Raw genomic sequence first — 17,535 nt, 5'->3', positions numbered from 1 at the left:
AAGAATTCAAACTAAATTATAAAATATTAAAAAAAACTATTGAAATTATCTATGAGTTGGAAACACATACTATAACTTATAAATATTTAGTATTCGCATTGATGTTTACATTTTTCCAATAAAATTTTTCCAATGATCTATATATTGAAAACCTAAACTCTAAATTAAAATTCTAAATATTTAATTTGTTCCATTAATGTCTATTGTTATACATCATACATAAACCATGCATGCCTATGATAATCTTAACCAATTTGAAGTGGTATTATTTCATATTCCTTAACCATGCCTCCAATTTAAAATTTTATGTGTTGAAATTTTTTATTATACCAAACTCTATTTAGTAATAACCTCCCAATTGTTATGCAAATAGCTCGGTCCCAAGTGTATTCCTATATCGAGGTTTTACTGTAGTATTTTTATGAATGGAAATATTAAACCTTTCTTCCTCATCAAGATAAATTATATTTAATTTCTATCCTAATTAATTAAACAAATCACAATTAATTACCTAGTTACCAACAAAATCATAATATTTCCTTCTTTTTAATTTACGTTAGAGAAATAAGGAAAGAAGCATTCTAAACCAAAAAAGACATAGTTTTTACATTATACCAAAGAAGGAATTTGTGCTCAATTCTTTTGACGACATTCAAACCTAAAGTTGTTGAATTTGGAAATAAATATTTCATTGACTAGATTCATTAACATTAATTGATTAAAAAAAATAGAACTAAAAAGAAAGTGGTTTTAAGCAATGTTATCAAACACGGATCAGACCGGCCGGTCGGACCGGTTCGACCGGAAACCTGTAGGCAATCCTGTCCGAGCTTGTCTAGATTGATGAACCCTCTAAAAACCGGTGTGAACCGGCAGTGGACCGGTTCGACCGGTGGTTAAACCGAAAACCGGTCAACCCGGTTCACACCGGTTGTTACTTTAAAAAAAATTAAGGAAAAAAAATTTAATGGAAAGAAAGAAAAATACAATTTAAGGAAAAAAATTTAATGGAAAGTAAAACGAAAATAAAATTTAAGGAAAAAATTTAATGGAAATAAAAATAAAAATAAAATTTAAGGGAAAAAAATTTAATGGAAGGAAAGGAAAATAAAATTTAAGGAAAAAAAATTTAATGGAAAGAAAAAGGAAAAAAAATTAAGGATAAAAAATTAATGGAAAGAAAAAGAAAAATAAAATTTAAGGAAAAAAAATTTAATGCAAAGAAAGGAAAATACAATTTAAGAAAAAAAATTTAATGGAAAGTTTAAAAAAGAAAACCAGATAAAATCTAGCAAACAGAGACCGGGCTTCACTTATCCGTTTTGAGTTTATAATATATCATTAAAAAGACCGCATTTTATAGAATACGTTTACATATTTCAAGTTATTCTAAATTCTATTTATCCGTTATATATTTAAGTCTCAAATTAACAAAAAAATACAAACCAAAAGTTGTTTATAATTTGTTTTGGATATATATAATTTATAAAAATAATTTTAAATTAATTATATATATTTAATATATATAAATATTATTTATTTATTTATTACGTCATCCGGTTCGATCAATTCGAGCCATCCGGTCCGACCAAGTGACCCATCACCCAGTCACCAATTCGGTTTGATGTTCGATGCGTCTCTGATAACATTGGTTTTAAGACTGATGTTAATTTAAGACTTTGGTATAATTGAGATAAAAAAAAGAAATTATATCTGGACAAACCTTGAACTTTACTAATTCACAATAGCAAATACAAAATTGGTTTGTTGGGAGATTCTATGCATAATTTTTTTTATTGTGTACTAGATTAATGCCTATTTGGTAAAAAAATTTGGAGTAAAATTAGAGTTTTGAATCATATTAGAGAGGTTTTGACTAGTCAAAACTCTAATAGTGGTGTAATAATGGTGTTTGGTGAAAAGAGATTTGAAAGAGCTTATTGCCTTTTTTTATAGACATTTTTACCATGACCTTATTTGCAATGTTATCATCACTGGACCGGACATCAAACCGGATTGGTGACTGGGTCATGGGTCACTTGATCGGACCGGATAGCTAAGATTGGTCGAACCGGATGACGTAATAAATAAATAAATAATGTTTATATATATTAAATATATATAATTAATTTAAAATTATTTTTATAAATTATATATATTCAAAACAAATTATAAACAACTTTTGGTTTGTTATTTTTTGTCAACTTGGGACTTAAATATATAACAGATAAATAGAATTTAGAATAACTTGAAATATGTAAACGTATGAAATACGGTATATTATAAACTCAAAACGGACAAGTGAAGCTCGGTCTCCTTTTGCTAGATTTTATCTCGTTTTCTTTTTTAAACTTTCCATTAAATTTTTTTTCCTTAAATTGTATTTTCCTTTCTTTCCATTAAAATTTTTTTTCTTAAATTTTCTTTTTCTTTTTCTTTCCATTAAATTTGTTTTCCTTAAATTTTATTTTCCTTTTTCTTTTCATTAAACTTTTTTCCTTAAATTGTATTTTCCTTTCTTTCCATTAAAACTTTTTTCCTTAATTTTTTTTAAAGTAACAACCGGTGTAAACCGAATTGACCGGTTTCCAGTTTAACTACCGGTCGAACTGGTTCACACCGGTTTTTAAAGGGTTCATCAAACCAGGCAAGCTCGGATCAGACAGCCTAGCGATTCCCAATCAAACCGGTTCGACTGGCCGGTCCGATCCGGGTTTGATACATTGCTTATTTGTCATTTTATCCTAATAGCTATTAACAAACAGCTCATTTTTAGCTAACAAATTCACACAATCTTCTAATCAAAATCAACTAAAAATGTGGTAATAAGCAAACCGCTAATTGCCAAACAGGGTCTAAGTCATTTTGAATAAACTTAAATTTTTTTTATCACCTATCATATATTAATCCAATAGAATTTTATGTTAATATTATTAACCTTTCCGAACCGTACTTTGTCGGACATAAGGGTCAAGACAATCCATAACAGGAGTAGTTCTAATAGTCGGAAAGGCGGGTGGTCTCAGCAATCGGAAGCCGTTAGAGGAGGATAAAGAAAAGTAAATAATCTCATATTGAAATTTTCCCAGGAATTTAAGCTTCTGAACCAAACCAATAGAGAACTCATGAATCCCAATCCCAATGGTCAGAGAAAGAAGCATTCCATCTGATTTCGAGGAAAACTTTCTCAGATTCAAGGAAAATTATAAGAACGATCATCTCTATAAATAAATTGGACGATTTTCAATCTAATTCAATAATTTTTGTAAGAAACGAAAAAGAAATAGAAAGACTTCTCTCAGACAAATGCCTCGATTTGTCGTCATGATTTAGAGAATGGATAATCGGACTCGTCATCTGTGTTTTCTTCATCACCGAGAAATCATTATACTACTCTATAACGAGAAATTAAAACAATGGAAGATCATTGATAAAAGGAAGAGCAGAAGGAAAGAAAAACAAAGATGGAAACGCAGCCATGAGAGGAGATCTGAGGAAGAGAGCCTCGATGATGTTTTTATAGTTGAAATTAGGGTTTCAATGTAGTTGAAATTACAACTATACCCATTTGGCGAATCCTTTTTTATTTCACAAATTACAACTATATTTATTTTCAAGTCTAGCCTTTTCTACTTTCCTAAAATTATGAGAGTTTTGATATTTTAAGGGTGTTGTTAAACCCAGCCCCATTTTCCCACCTCTAGCCTCGTAAAAGGACGAAAATGCCCTTTCATGGGTTTTGAGAGGGGAAAAGCTATTTTTTTGCGGATTCGACACGCGGGCGTGTGGCCATCACGCCTCACCTCGCGGCCGGACGTGATAGCCCCACGCCTCACCGCGTGGTCGGCCGTGACAGCCACATGCCCCACCTTACGGTCGGGCGTGTGGCTATCACGGCCGACCACGCGGTGAGGCGTGGGGCTATCACGTCCGGCCGCGAGGTGAGGCGTGATGGCCACACGCCCGCGTGTCGAATCCGCAAAAAAATAGCTTTTTTATCCCGTAAATAGTTCGTCAAACCCGTAAATAGTCTGATAAACCCGTAAATAGTCCGTTAAACCCGTAAATATGCGGTTAAACCCGTAACTACAGAATTGTACTTAAAACCAAAAAATAATATAAGTTAATTAATAAATATTATTAATCACAACATATAAAACTAATATAATCTAGTCCAAGCCTCTCTCCTTTCAGCGTATAAATTCTCCAAATGACGAACACTCTAATGAGAAAATAATCGCCATTGGGTGGCAATGGGAGGCACTGGAAACGAAGGATGTAAATAAAGACGTATGTAGTGACGATAACTCCCCAAATGACAAATCACAATCTCTCGCTCAGGTGGTCTTCCATCGTCCGAACGCATCGGCGGTATAGTGCAACATCCTAATTGTTCTGTAGTAAAGAGGAAAATTACTGCGTTCAATACAGATGCAGCAGCAAATAAGTCATCCGGACTCACCATCCAGTGGGACTCACCACAACCCGCTCCTGCCCATTTAATACGTGTGAGGGCAGCATCAAATCCGTTCCCGTACACTGGCACATACAGATCACGGTTTGCCCGCATCTCATTCTCTATGAGCACTCTTATCAGCTTCCACTCCTCTTGGTTAAAAATGATGGCATCGGCTAAAACACGAAATCCACAGTTACCATCTGCTACAACATCATGGAATCCAGTAATAAATGGTACGATGAGACCTTGAACCCGATGTAAATGGTGGTAACTGGCGATATCCGCATCAAATCCGACTGAAAATATTAATATATGAAATTTATCAATAAAAATATATTTACTTTAACTTCAACATATATATAAATGAAATAAAATATACCCGGCATCTGGCTGTTATGCACAGATGAGGATGAAGAACGTCCTCGACTACGACTACTCCTCGAACCCGAGGACCGTGCTCAACCTCGTGGTGACTGATTGTACTCCCATGCACTCGGATTTCGTTTTGTTGATGAATTTCCCTTTGGTCTACCCCTAACAGTGTCTTTGACCTCAGGTTCTTTAAAGCCACTTTGTTCCGGGTTTATCTGATCATGAATGTACATCGATATGCTACGCACCATTGAAGGATCTAATTTTTCAACCTTTTCCACAAGAGATTGAAAAAATTGGTGATCCTCAGACCCGTCAGCATATACTGGAGCAGTAACTGGTATGTCACTCAACCCTTCAAACGCAAGAGATCTCCAAAAAGGATGGATGCGGTCAACACGGACCTATTCATTTGTGTCAATATATGTTTTCAGTTACCACATCCATACTCAATGCGTGCATACGCTTGAGCTCATCATTTAGTACAGCCAAGCAGTAATGTGAAACGTGTAAGTCGAGATACGTGAAAGGTTCTCCACAGTGATTCACCGCAGATCTTCTTCTCGAGTCCTCAAGTGAGTATCTGATTATATACAATGACGGATTATAAAACTAATGTATTAAATTTTAAAAGATTAAAGCAAATAATAGAATAAATGTCTTATTTGATCGCCTCGATCTGAGCCTCAATGTCCTTGTGCACCTTCGCCCACACTGTATCAAGTGCACCAGTAGATGAATTCAACCACTGTTTCAACTGTGCATGTGAACTCTCCACTCGACAGGTTGTGGTGTTTCCTAAGTGCAACACCTTGTTCGTCCATGCTCGACAAAACTTCTCTTTATGCACTAGCCACGTGGTCTCCACGTACTGAATCACACCAGGCCAGTTGCCAGTAGTATTCTTCATAGCTACCACTGCCGCCTCATATTCAGCTTCTGTCGGGGCTTCAATTATACGTTTCCATTTGGAATTTTTAAAAATTTCACCAAACTTCTTCATTCCACTCAACTTGCCAACTCTATCCTCCACATCTTTATTAATATGCCATGTGCACAATAAATGATGAGAATGAGGAAATACCTCACGAACCGGCCGCATCAGTCCTAACTCCCGGTCTGTAGCAATGACTGTCGGATGCACATCAGGTTGGAGCAAAAGCTTCAATTTTTGTAACACCCACATGTAACTACCCTCGGTTTCATCCTTCATGATTGCATAGGCGATCAAGAAGTTTTTGTTAGAAGGCGTCATACCAATGATTTCGAAGAATGGCATCTTATACTTGTTTGTTTTATATGTTGAATCCATACCAACAAACAAGTAATAAGATCGGAACAGTGTGATCGATGTTGGATGTGCCATAAATAAGTGAGTCACGACATTGCTGCCCGGCACCGCTTACGTCCAATGTATATAGTCCTTATCTATAGCAAGCCGATAAAACTGACTGATTACATCCCGACCCTCAAAGCTCTCAGTCCTGATTTTCTCCCTGTAGTTATAGATATGCCTTTGTGTCGGGCAATCCTTCGGATGTTTTTCTTTGATTGCAGCAAAAATAGCACAAGGCTTAGCTTGAGCTGAACTCATTTCACGAACGAGTTTTTTGGAAGCCGGTCTTAGTCCGCTCATCTGTCTGTAGCCCTAACGATATACAGCCAACTGATGATAGTGATGTCCTCTATCTCCAGGAATCCCATTCACCACCCAACCCCCCAATTCGCCGATTTCCATAACCTTTATCTGGAATTCGCAACCACAGTACTTTGTTTTTGTATTCTTCCGTAGTATAACATCCATATCCACATCCTTTTTCCTTTTATAATTCTTAACACCACGAGCACATTTAACCAATATCCACTTTGACTTGCGCCCCGTCTTGTGCGACGCTGTTGTTAACTCAAACCCGATCCCAATTGCCGTCTGTTTTGCCCAGTTAACAGCTTCATGATATGTTTGAAATGTTTGTTTGGGAAAAAACTGCGAGCTGTAATCTATGCCGTTTCCGTCAAATTCTTCCCACGAAACCTCTTGTAAATGAGTAATAACGAACATTTTGTATCAGAACGTGACTTTTCTATAGCGTTTCGGTGTCTAAACCCAAAAAACAGCCACAAATATGCTCGGGCGTGTTAGCATCATGCCTCACCATGAGGTGGGGCGTATGAACATCACGCCCCACCTCATGGTGGGGGCTTATGAACATCACGGCCCACCTCATGGTGAGGCGTGTGGCTATCACACCCCACCACATGGTGGGACGTGATACTCATACGCCCGACCATGTGGTGGGGCGTGATGCTCACACGTCCGAGTGCCGAACCAAATTTTTTTTCCAAATCAAATTACAGAAATGCAAGGAAGTTAATTCGGAAACATACCTCGACTTCGGACGTAACATCACTCCCGTCTACTCTCGGTGATAACGGATTGTCTTCCATCAAACGTTTTGTCTTTGATTCGGATGAAAATGAGTTTTGAGAGAGTTTGGGAGGGATCCAAATTTTCAGTTTTTGTTCAAAGGGCGGTTAGGTCTTTTTTCGGGGCTGGAAGTGTGAAAATGGGGCTGGGTTTAGTAACCCACTATTTTAACTTAGGCTTAATACATTTCTAGCTCCCACGTTGTTCCAATATCGCAAGTGACTCCCTTGAATTTAGACTTATAACAATTAATCCTTTCAACTTGCTTATTTGAAACAAATAACCCTTCAAATTGCTCAATTGGAACAACTAATCTCCTCAACTTACTAATTTAGAACAAATAACCCTTAAACCTGAAAAAACATTCAACATAATATTACATCAGAAATAAAAGATTCTCGAAATATTGGTTACTACATCTAACTAATCTATTGATACATTAACCAATGGCAAAAAAAAAACCCAAAATCATAAATATTAATCTATTTGAGGGGTTATTTGTTCCAAATAAACAACTTGAGGGGGTTAGTTGTCACAAGTCTAAGTTCGGAGGGTCAGTTTCAGTATTGGAACAACTTGAGGGGCTGAAAAGGTATTACGCCTATAATTTACTAAGGGATAAAGATCAAATTTAACCATAACGTTTAGAAAGAAGTGCATATTTAGTCTTAACGTATGAAATGGTATAAATTTAATCCTAACATTTCCAAGTAAGATAAATTTTAGTCCTATGTTATCAGAAATTAGAAAAAAAAAATTGTTTGGCTGGTATTTAACTTTCAGTTTAAACCTTCCAAATATCAATTATGTCTAAGATATTTAGTATACTAATAACAAAATTAAAAAAAATTCTGTTAAAATACTAAAAACTAAATCTGCTACATAAGCTAATCACAATTTTTTTTTGTCAAACTGTCTAAAATATTCACTGTGTTGTTAAAAAAACCAACAAAAAATGTATGAAACTGTTTAGTTTATCGACAAACTTGATTTGAAGTTACGATGAGATAGTTAAATAACAATCAAATGCCAAAGCCTGTCGTTGTTGCATAATTAATTCCAATCGCATATAACTCGTATATACTTATAAATATATGCTCTATCAAATTGATACGAAAACTCCAATCGAATGTTGCTCTTGCTTTTACTATTGGTGTTGTGTTGTTGTTGTTGTTGCATGATTAAAAACAACAACGGCAACTAGTGGTATGCATCGGGGTATGCATCGGTGCGGTTTAAACCGCATACCGAACCGAACCGATTGGATTTGGTTTTTCGGTTTCGTTTTTTGACATTTCGGTTCGGCGCCGGTTTTATTTTTTAGTGCATTTCGGTATTCGGTTCGGTTTCAAAAAAATGTGAAAAAATCAAACCACACCCGCATATTCTATATTATTTTATATATATACACATATATTTGAATTCATAAGTTTAATTTTGTTTATTGTTGTTAAGATAATAAGCTAATATGAATATATTTTGAAAATATTTTAATTTTATTGTTGAGGTAAATTTAATGATGAAATATAGTGATTTTTATTTATTGTTTTTATTTATTAATGAACTTCGGTTTGTTCGGTTTAAAACCGTACCACACCAAATATTTCGGTTTTATATATTATTCGGTTCGGTGTGACTTTGAATGTTGCAGCTACAAAGGCAACAAAAACAACTAAGCCTCAACCTCTTCAATTTTCTTCCAAATTAATTTACTGAAATTTTATTTGATGCATTCAGATTTTAATTATAAATAATTAGCATATTGAGTTTCTTATTTTAAAATTAAACTCATAATCTTTTCAAAAAAAAAATTAAACTCATAATTAAATCTTTCAACTTCAAATTTAAGTTTCAATTGTATTGTTTAGTACTTAAAATTGAAATTTGTCAAAAACTGTAATCTTCATCTTCTTCCTTTGTCTTCTCCTTTTTATCATTCTTTATGTATTTTGTTGATCTACTTTGAGGAGGACGAAGGATCTTCCTTCTTCCTCTTCACACCGGGTTAGATTTCTATATTTTTTTTATCACTTTTTTAGTCTGTGTTCATTTTTTTTTTTTTTGAACGCTGGGACTCGAAGGCAGTCCGGACATCCCAACTAGGTTGGCACCCCCGGCTCAGCCAACAACCCAAATATTATTAAAAAAGGAAAAAAGAATGGAGAGTACAAGAGGAGAAGGAAACAAAGAAAATCAAGGAAACTAAAGCAAAGAATTACATAAAGCGGACATGAGCAACATTGCACATATCATCAAACATGAATGCCTGACAAAATTGCGGGACGGAGTTCCACCAGAAGGTGTCAGATGCTAGTTGCCCGTAGCTTGCAAGGCTGTCAGCAGCTTGATTACCCTCTCGGTAAATATGAGTGGCTGTCTGGGTCATAGTACTAACCTTAGGAAGGCATTCCAGCCACTCCAATTTGATCTTCCACGGAACCTCTTTCACTCTATTTTTGAGGAGGTGAACCGCATAACTAGAGTCCGACTCTATCCAGAGGCATCTCCAATTTCTTTCCCACGCCTTCTTCACAGCATGAATAATTGCCTTTATCTCAGCCACATGCGCATGCGCCTCCTGAATAGGAAAGGCGAAGCTCCCAACAATGAAGCCTCGACAGTTTCGGAATACCCCCCTGCTCCCGCATTTCCGGAGTTGTCTGCTGCCCCATCTGTGTTCACCTTAGTCCACCCACGCAGAGGCGCAACCCATCTCACATTCACAAAATCCGGTTCAGGCTGCTGCCTCACACGAGCTGCAAAAGGACCGTCAAACTCAGATATGAAGTGCAGCAGGTTATTTTTCAAAATTTAGATTGAAGGGAGTTCACTGTCAAATATGGCTCTATTCCGTATTAACCATATGTACCAGCAGTAAGTAGCCACTGAAAACCACCATTTATTCCTCCTGCTTCTTCTCACCCGAATCCCCCTGATTGTATCGAAGAACACAGTGAAATCCTGAGGAAATAGGCCTTGCACCTCATTAATTTCAAAGATTAGCTTCCACATCTCCTTAGCAGCCCTGCAATTTACAAATAGATGGCCAAGAGTTTCGCCATGCTCCTTGCACAACTCACATCTCTGCGCAAGGCAAATGCCCTTGGACTGGAGCTGAGATTGAACTGCAATTTTCCCTTGCAGCAGCTTCCAACAGATCACCGCGCGGTTGGGAGGAATGAAAGGTGTCCATATGAGCTTGCCCCAGCTAACATCCGCCCCATGGTGATTCGCAGTGTAGAATTCCTTCACTGACAACTTACCCGATGGGGATGGATGCCAAATGCAGCAGTCTGAGTCGTCCAAAGCTTCAACCCCGCGGATGGCATTTTGCACAGAGTCAGGAAGATCATCCAGGTTGATCCAGGATCCATTTGCACGGAATTCATGGACAGGGTTGAGCAAGCCTGATTTTAGTCTCCTCGGAATGCTAAGCCGATCTGCAATAACAGGTATAACCCACCTGTCAGTCCAAAAATTTAATTTGGACCCCTCCCCAAACCACCAAAACGTCTGCTGTCTTATCTGATCATAGATCGCTTTCAGAGAGGACCAAATCGAAGAGTTTGATAAAACCCTTTTCGCCAAGCCAGAGGGATCAAGGAAACGAGACCTTAACAGAGAGGCAACATGGCTCGATCCCTGTAACAATTCCCAGCAGAATTTCGCCATAAGAGCCTTATTGAAAATGCCAAAAAATTTTATTCCAAGACCCCCCTGCGTGGTATTCTGGCAGCATAATCTCCAGGACACAGTGATCAATTTCCTATTATCCTTATCCCCAGTCTAAAGGAAATTTCTAACTGCTTTATTGATTGTGGCAATAATAGCTGTAGGCCATTTATACAAGAGAAAGGAGTGCACTAGTGCACCAGTTAGCGAAGATTTAATCAAGGTGAGCCTTCCAGCAAACGACAGAGATTTCCCCCGCCAATGGTTGAATTTTCCCAGGAACTTGTCAACTATCGGCTGAAGGAATCTAGATTTAGGTGCACCTTGGAACAATGGGACACCAAGATAGTTCAGAGGGAGCGAAGCAATTCTAATTCCGAGGATGTCAGATAGCCGGGATTTACGAGCTGAGGATATGAAGTTCCCAAAGATAGATTGGGATTTGTCCCAATTCACCTCCTGGCCGGAGCTAGCTTCATAAAACTCGAATATTTTCTTAATGCAATTCATGTTTTTCAAAGATGCTCGACAAAATACCATCATGTCGTCGGTAAATAATAGATGAGATGGAAAGGCCTTACTCCCTATGTAGATCAAAGGATCAAGCTTGCCTTCCCTGACATGCTTCGTTATCCATCTTCCAATGAAATCCTCTGCAATTCCAAATAGTGTGGATGAAAGTGGATCTCCCTGACGCACTCCACAAGAGCATCTGAAAAAGCCTTTAATGCTTCCATTTAAGGCGATAGAGATTCTAGCTGATCTTAGAATTTCAAGTATCCAATTCCTGAATTGCGAGGAGAATCCAAAGGCTTCAAGAACCCCAAGTAGGAAATTCCAGTCCAGGGTATCGAAAGCCTTCCTGATGTCAATTTTCACTGCCATATTCCCTCCAAAGCACTTCTTCTTGAGCATATTAACCCCTTCCGAAGCCGCGGCAATGCAATGATGTATGCTTCTCCCAGTCAGGAAGCTGAATTGATTGTCAGATATTATTTTAGACGCAATAGGGGCCAGCCTGTTAGAGAGGATTTTGGATATGATTTTGTAGTTGAAATTGCCCATCGCCACAGGACGAAATTGGTGAATTTCATTTGCACCCTCAAGTTTTGGTATCAGAGCAATGATGATAGAGTTCAAACCGGGTAGCATACAGCCAGAGTCAAAGAAACTGAGGACCATCCGGCAGACATCTGGTCCGACAATACCCCAGAAATGCTGATAGAAAACGCCTCCAAACCCATCCGGTCTAGGAGAACTGTCACTGCTCATATCAAACACAGCATTCCTGATTTTCATTTCCAATGGCCGAGCTGTCAGACTATTATTGTCCAAATCAGTCACGCTTAGTGGAATTACCTCATTAATAGCCGCATATTCAACACGCCTTAATCTGCCCGTAAACAGCCTCTCATAGTAGCTTACCACATGTTGAGCTATAGTAGTCTCATCACTCACTATTGTGTCATTAATTAAGAGATTGTCTAGTGAGGATTGAATCTTTCTTAATTTAACTGACCTGTGAAAGAAGCTTGTATTTCTGTCTCCTGCCTTTAGCCATTTCTCCCTGCTTTTTTCCCTGAGGAGAAGCTCCTGTCTGTACAGCTGAAGATTAAGGTCTTGTTGTGCATCCCTTTCCTGAGCAGCTAAGATGTCACTTAGTCCCTCCCTGGAGATGCTGGCCTGAACTGTATTTAACCTGGACATTGCTTCAGCAATATTGCCTTCCACTCTGCCAAAGACCTCCTTATTCCATACTCGCAGTTTAGTTCGCAGCGTTTTCAGCTTGTGACACAATAGCTGAGCAGGCGGAAGGGAGATGTTGCAAGATGACCAGTGGTCAGAGATCATCTGTTGCAGAGAGTTGTGAGTGGTCCATATTGAGAGGAACCGGAATCTCCCTTTCCTGGGGTGGCCAGTAGAGCAAGAAAGAACAATCGAACTGTGGTCAGATTTGTTTCTGGGTAGAGCCAAACAGCTTACCTTATCCCAAGAATCCATGAACTCATCACTGATCAAGGCTCTGTCTAGTCTACACTCAATATGATCGGATCCCAATCTCCCATTCGTCCACGTGAACTGCAATCCCGTGGATTCCACCTCCGTTAGTTCACTATTCCGGATGAATTCTCTGAAATCTCTACAACTGCTTGCAGACGGAGCCCTTCCAGTTTTCTCATGCGCCCCAGTAACAGCATTGAAATCCCCTATAGCTAGTCTCTTCACACAATCATTAGCATCCAAGATCAAATTCCAGAGAATCCTTCTTCCAGCGGCGCTGTTACTACCGTATACAAAGGTGATCTGAAAGATGTCAGAATTAAAGCTGTGTCTGATTGTATCTGCTCTCTATTATTCTTTCGTTTATGCTTTTTTCGGATTTAGCAAGAGCGAAAATGGTTTATCTTATCCGTAGATCAATAAATCTACGTGGTTGCAACAACAAAAATGACTCAGATCCAAATGTTCGGAATGGTCTAAAGAATGAAGTTTGGATTGCAGATGTCTTTCTACTGATTTGGATTAACGAGAAATATATTGTTGTTTTGTGTTTTTTATGCCTTTTATGAGTTCTTTTTGCTCTTTGTAGTCATTTTCATCCCTTCGTGGATATTGTATTTATTTGTAATCATGTGAGGTTTTTTTCCTTACGATTTGTATGTTGTACTTCTCTTTTCATCTAATGATATTACAAGCAATTTCTCAAAAAAAAAAAAAAAAAAATCCTTCAAATTTACAATTTTAAAGATTAAGTTTTGTTTTTTTGTTTTCACACCTTGAACCTCTTAATAACAACGAAAGAAAAAAAGTAATTTGGAGCATTTCTTGGCCTAGCTATGTAGTAAATATATACAAGACCAGCCCTGGGCTATGAAATGGGGGTGTCCGCCTACAGCCCATAACGGTAAGTGGTCCAAAAAAATATTTTTATAGTATAGATATAAATACGGAAATGAATATATAACATTAGAATTAATTGGTTTAATTGGTATGAGAAGTTGTCTAATTGTTTTATTTTAACTTGAGGTTGGGGTTCGAACCTTCTTCTTCTCATTTTTTTTAATTTCAAATATTTTTTTCCCTCCCCCACTTCATTTTATCACTATCAAATTTTTTTTTCCATTTTTTTTTCTCATCAATTATTACTATAATTTCCATGTTTCCTTAAATCTAAATTATCAATTTATATATTCAATAAAAATTAACCATTTAAGTTTTCCCATCATTAATATTAGGGTAAAGTTCAAATAAAACTCATGTGGTTTTACTAATTTTCAAATAAAGGACTGTGGTTTGCTTTTTGTCAAAACGAGGACTGAGGTTTTCAACTTTAGCAAAATAAGGACTTTTTCGATTGATACTATTAAAATCACCCTTAACAACTTCGAAAATGACATATGTTAAGAACTACTAATATTCTAAGCAACTTTAATTCTTCAACTTTTTTATTTCGAGATTATTTAGATAATGTTTGGTAAAAAGAGAGAAAGTTAATGTTTAGAGAGAGAAAGTTCCAAAAAAGATGATTTTCTAAAATCTAAAATGTAGTTCCATAGAAAATGTGACATTGAACAACTTTAATTCTTGAAAATTTTCATTTTCAGGTCGTTAAAGGTAGTTTTAATAGCATTATTAAAAGTGTGAAACCTCAGTCCTCGTTTTGACAAAAAGTAAACCACAGTCCTTTATCTGAAAATTAGTGAAACCACAAGGGTTTTATTTAAACTTTCCCCTTAATATTATTATCCAATTTCAATTTTTTTTTCTTAAATTTAGATGTCAATTCATTTCAAAAAAATATCTATATATATATATATATATATTCAATATGAAAAATAATATACTTATTTACTTCTTGCAATTTTACATGATACATAACTTGTTATTAAGTCTACGTAGTATACTCGTTACTACTACACTACTAATTAGCTTCCATGTAGAAAATATTTTACAATCTTAAACATAACGTTTACGAGTTGGTACAATTTCAAGCCTAGTTGATTAAAAATGAGTTTTTTCCAGTAACATAAATGTGCAACTTCAAACCATATTGAGTGACCAGAACGGTGGAGGTTGGATGGAGGATAGAACAAGAAATTACACATAAAAGGCCTCATTTTCATCAATTAATCTAGAAATTGTACCAATTGATAAACGTTAGGCTTAAAATTGCACTATTTTATGCATGAATGCTAATTGCTCTCTCCTAATAACCATATGACTAAATTTATAACTTATTCCTTATAATAAAAAAATCATCTAGTCTATTCATAAAATAAAAAAATCATATAGCCTCCAACTAACAAAAAAAATGTATATATAAAGAGCCCATATTTAATATGGTATACATAGAATTTAGGTAAAAGTACGAAAAAAATGCTTGTGATTTGTTCAATTTGCAAACAGAAGCATGTGGTTTAAAAGTTCACAAATAAAGGTCTATGGTATGTTTTATTTACCAAACAAACTATTACAACTACACATTTAAGTTCTAATTACAAACAAAGACATTTTTATCTTAACAAAAATTATACTTACATATCAACAAAACATAACCCCCGAAAAAAACAACTTTCTAAATCGAAACAATAAATAGAATGATGGAATTTTACTTTTTTTACTAATCTGACAATTTATGAATTAAATTGGTATTTAAGTTCATTTTACACAGTTGCAATTTGATTTTGGGATCTGTGTTTTGTTAATATATAAATATAATGGAAAAAAAATTAAAAAATGCTCTTATTGTCATAGATTACTTAAAAGTTTAATTTTACATACCTTGTTTTGTAAAAAAAGCATACCACATACCTTTATTTGTAAACTTTTAAACCACGGACCTCTATTTGCATATAAGGTAAACCACAAGCATTTTTTCGTACTTTGCCCTAGAATTTAAAAAAAATAATAATATATCATATATTATGGAACTAGGACATTATAAAATTTAATTTACTTATTCTTCCATCCAAATCCAATATAATCTGTCTATCCAAACCATATTTTATATATCTCTCTGACAAATCTATATTTCATCGTTTATCTAACGTCTTCCTTTTTTTGCCTTTAAACAACATAAAAAAATAGGGACATGAATTTACTTTATTATCCATTCAAAATAAGACATTAAAGGATATTGAATTTAAAATTTTAATTAGTGATTGATTTTGCATCCCAAAAGGCTAGAGTAATTTTTTTATAAATATTAAATGTTTTTGGGTTACATGAATATATATTTTTCTTTTTTTTCAATTCTAAAGTATTTCTATGTCAAAAAGAGGATATTGCATATATATATATATATATATATATATATAATTTTAATTATGTATAAAGGCCTACATTTCGTATCTCGTTTAGGGCCTCAAATAGTCCCGAACCGGCCCTGGCAAAACGATGTCATTTTGTTACACGAAAAACCATTTCATTTTGCATGGCCCCACAAATTGGGAAATCTATCCCTCTTATAGAGAAAATTTATGGTACTTCGGAAGTAATACACCTAATCAATTAAAATCGTTTTGGATACCAATCATTAGAGTTCATTTGCGTAAAGAAAAAAGAGAAATTCAGTGATCATGGATGTAATTTACCCATTAGAATGCTATATATTTTTACATGTATCCCTTTAAGGTCATGCTCAGTTGGAACCCTAAAATCGATGATAGGAGGTAAAAGGAAAAAAAAATCAACTTCTTATATTCTTAGTTAAGGTTCAAAATATCTCTATAGTTTACCTGTTGAGCGATTTCCGCAAGTACACGGTTTCTCTTGTAGTAATAAAAAGATATCGATCCCACAAGAAACGTTTTTTCACAAAAACTTATTTTGATATAGTTTAAATACGACTTATGTTTATTAAATAGAAAATCGTTAATTGAATTTGGTTTTGAGATTGAATTAATAAGAATCAGATTAGAATATAGAATGTTAGAAATCAATCTTGTCTTGAGATTAAAGTACAAGACAGAAACATTTAGCATTTAAAGTAAGAGAAGAGTTGTACTCGTTTGCATTAAGCCAAGATACCAACTTTAAACTTTGTAAAAATTATAAGTATGTAATAAGAGTAAATTCCTTCAATTAAAAGGCTTTGAACCGTAGTGAATCCCCCTGATGTTGAGTAGATTTCTACCTTGACCGAGTTTATACTTATTTTCGATAAGCCGACCTAACGATCATATAGTCCGTAAGGATGAAGTTGCCCAAGTGTTCAACAAAGTTTCCTTGTAAAGATTTGAAGTTGACTACGTTTTAATGAAAACACCAGAACTTTACTTCGGATCATTTACCAAAGTAACTACATAAGAATTTATTGAATTGCATGAACTTTTATTAGATGAAGTTTAAATTGATACAAGTTTACAGAGAACAAAAAGCATGGAAGAATTCAAGAGGAATTAGTGAGTTCGAGGTTGTCAATCCTTTTCTCAAACCTGGTTAGAGTTTGTCAGGCTCCGGGGTCGAATCCGCTACTTGATCGTCTCGCTGAATCTTCGGAATAGAGATGATGTTTCTTCTACCGAAATGTAAACTAGTCTTCGAACAGATCTTAATCTAAATTTAATTGCTACTGTGTTTGTAATTAATCTAAGAACAATGTGTG

General features: G+C 35.6%; 1 non-coding gene across 1 annotated transcript; it reads right to left on the bottom strand.

The window, feature by feature from the left end:
* Nucleotides 1-3,293: 3,293 nt before the first annotated feature.
* Nucleotides 3,294-3,380, bottom strand: LOC136210250 (small nucleolar RNA SNOR75). Its single transcript, XR_010677958.1, has one exon. It is a non-coding gene; the product is annotated as a small nucleolar RNA SNOR75 (small nucleolar RNA).
* Nucleotides 3,381-17,535: the final 14,155 nt, after the last annotated feature.

This window comes from Euphorbia lathyris, chromosome 10, assembly GCF_963576675.1.
Source record: "Euphorbia lathyris chromosome 10, ddEupLath1.1, whole genome shotgun sequence".
Lineage (NCBI taxonomy): Eukaryota > Viridiplantae > Streptophyta > Magnoliopsida > Malpighiales > Euphorbiaceae > Euphorbia > Euphorbia lathyris.
This window is presented reverse-complemented; position numbering and strand designations above follow the sequence as displayed.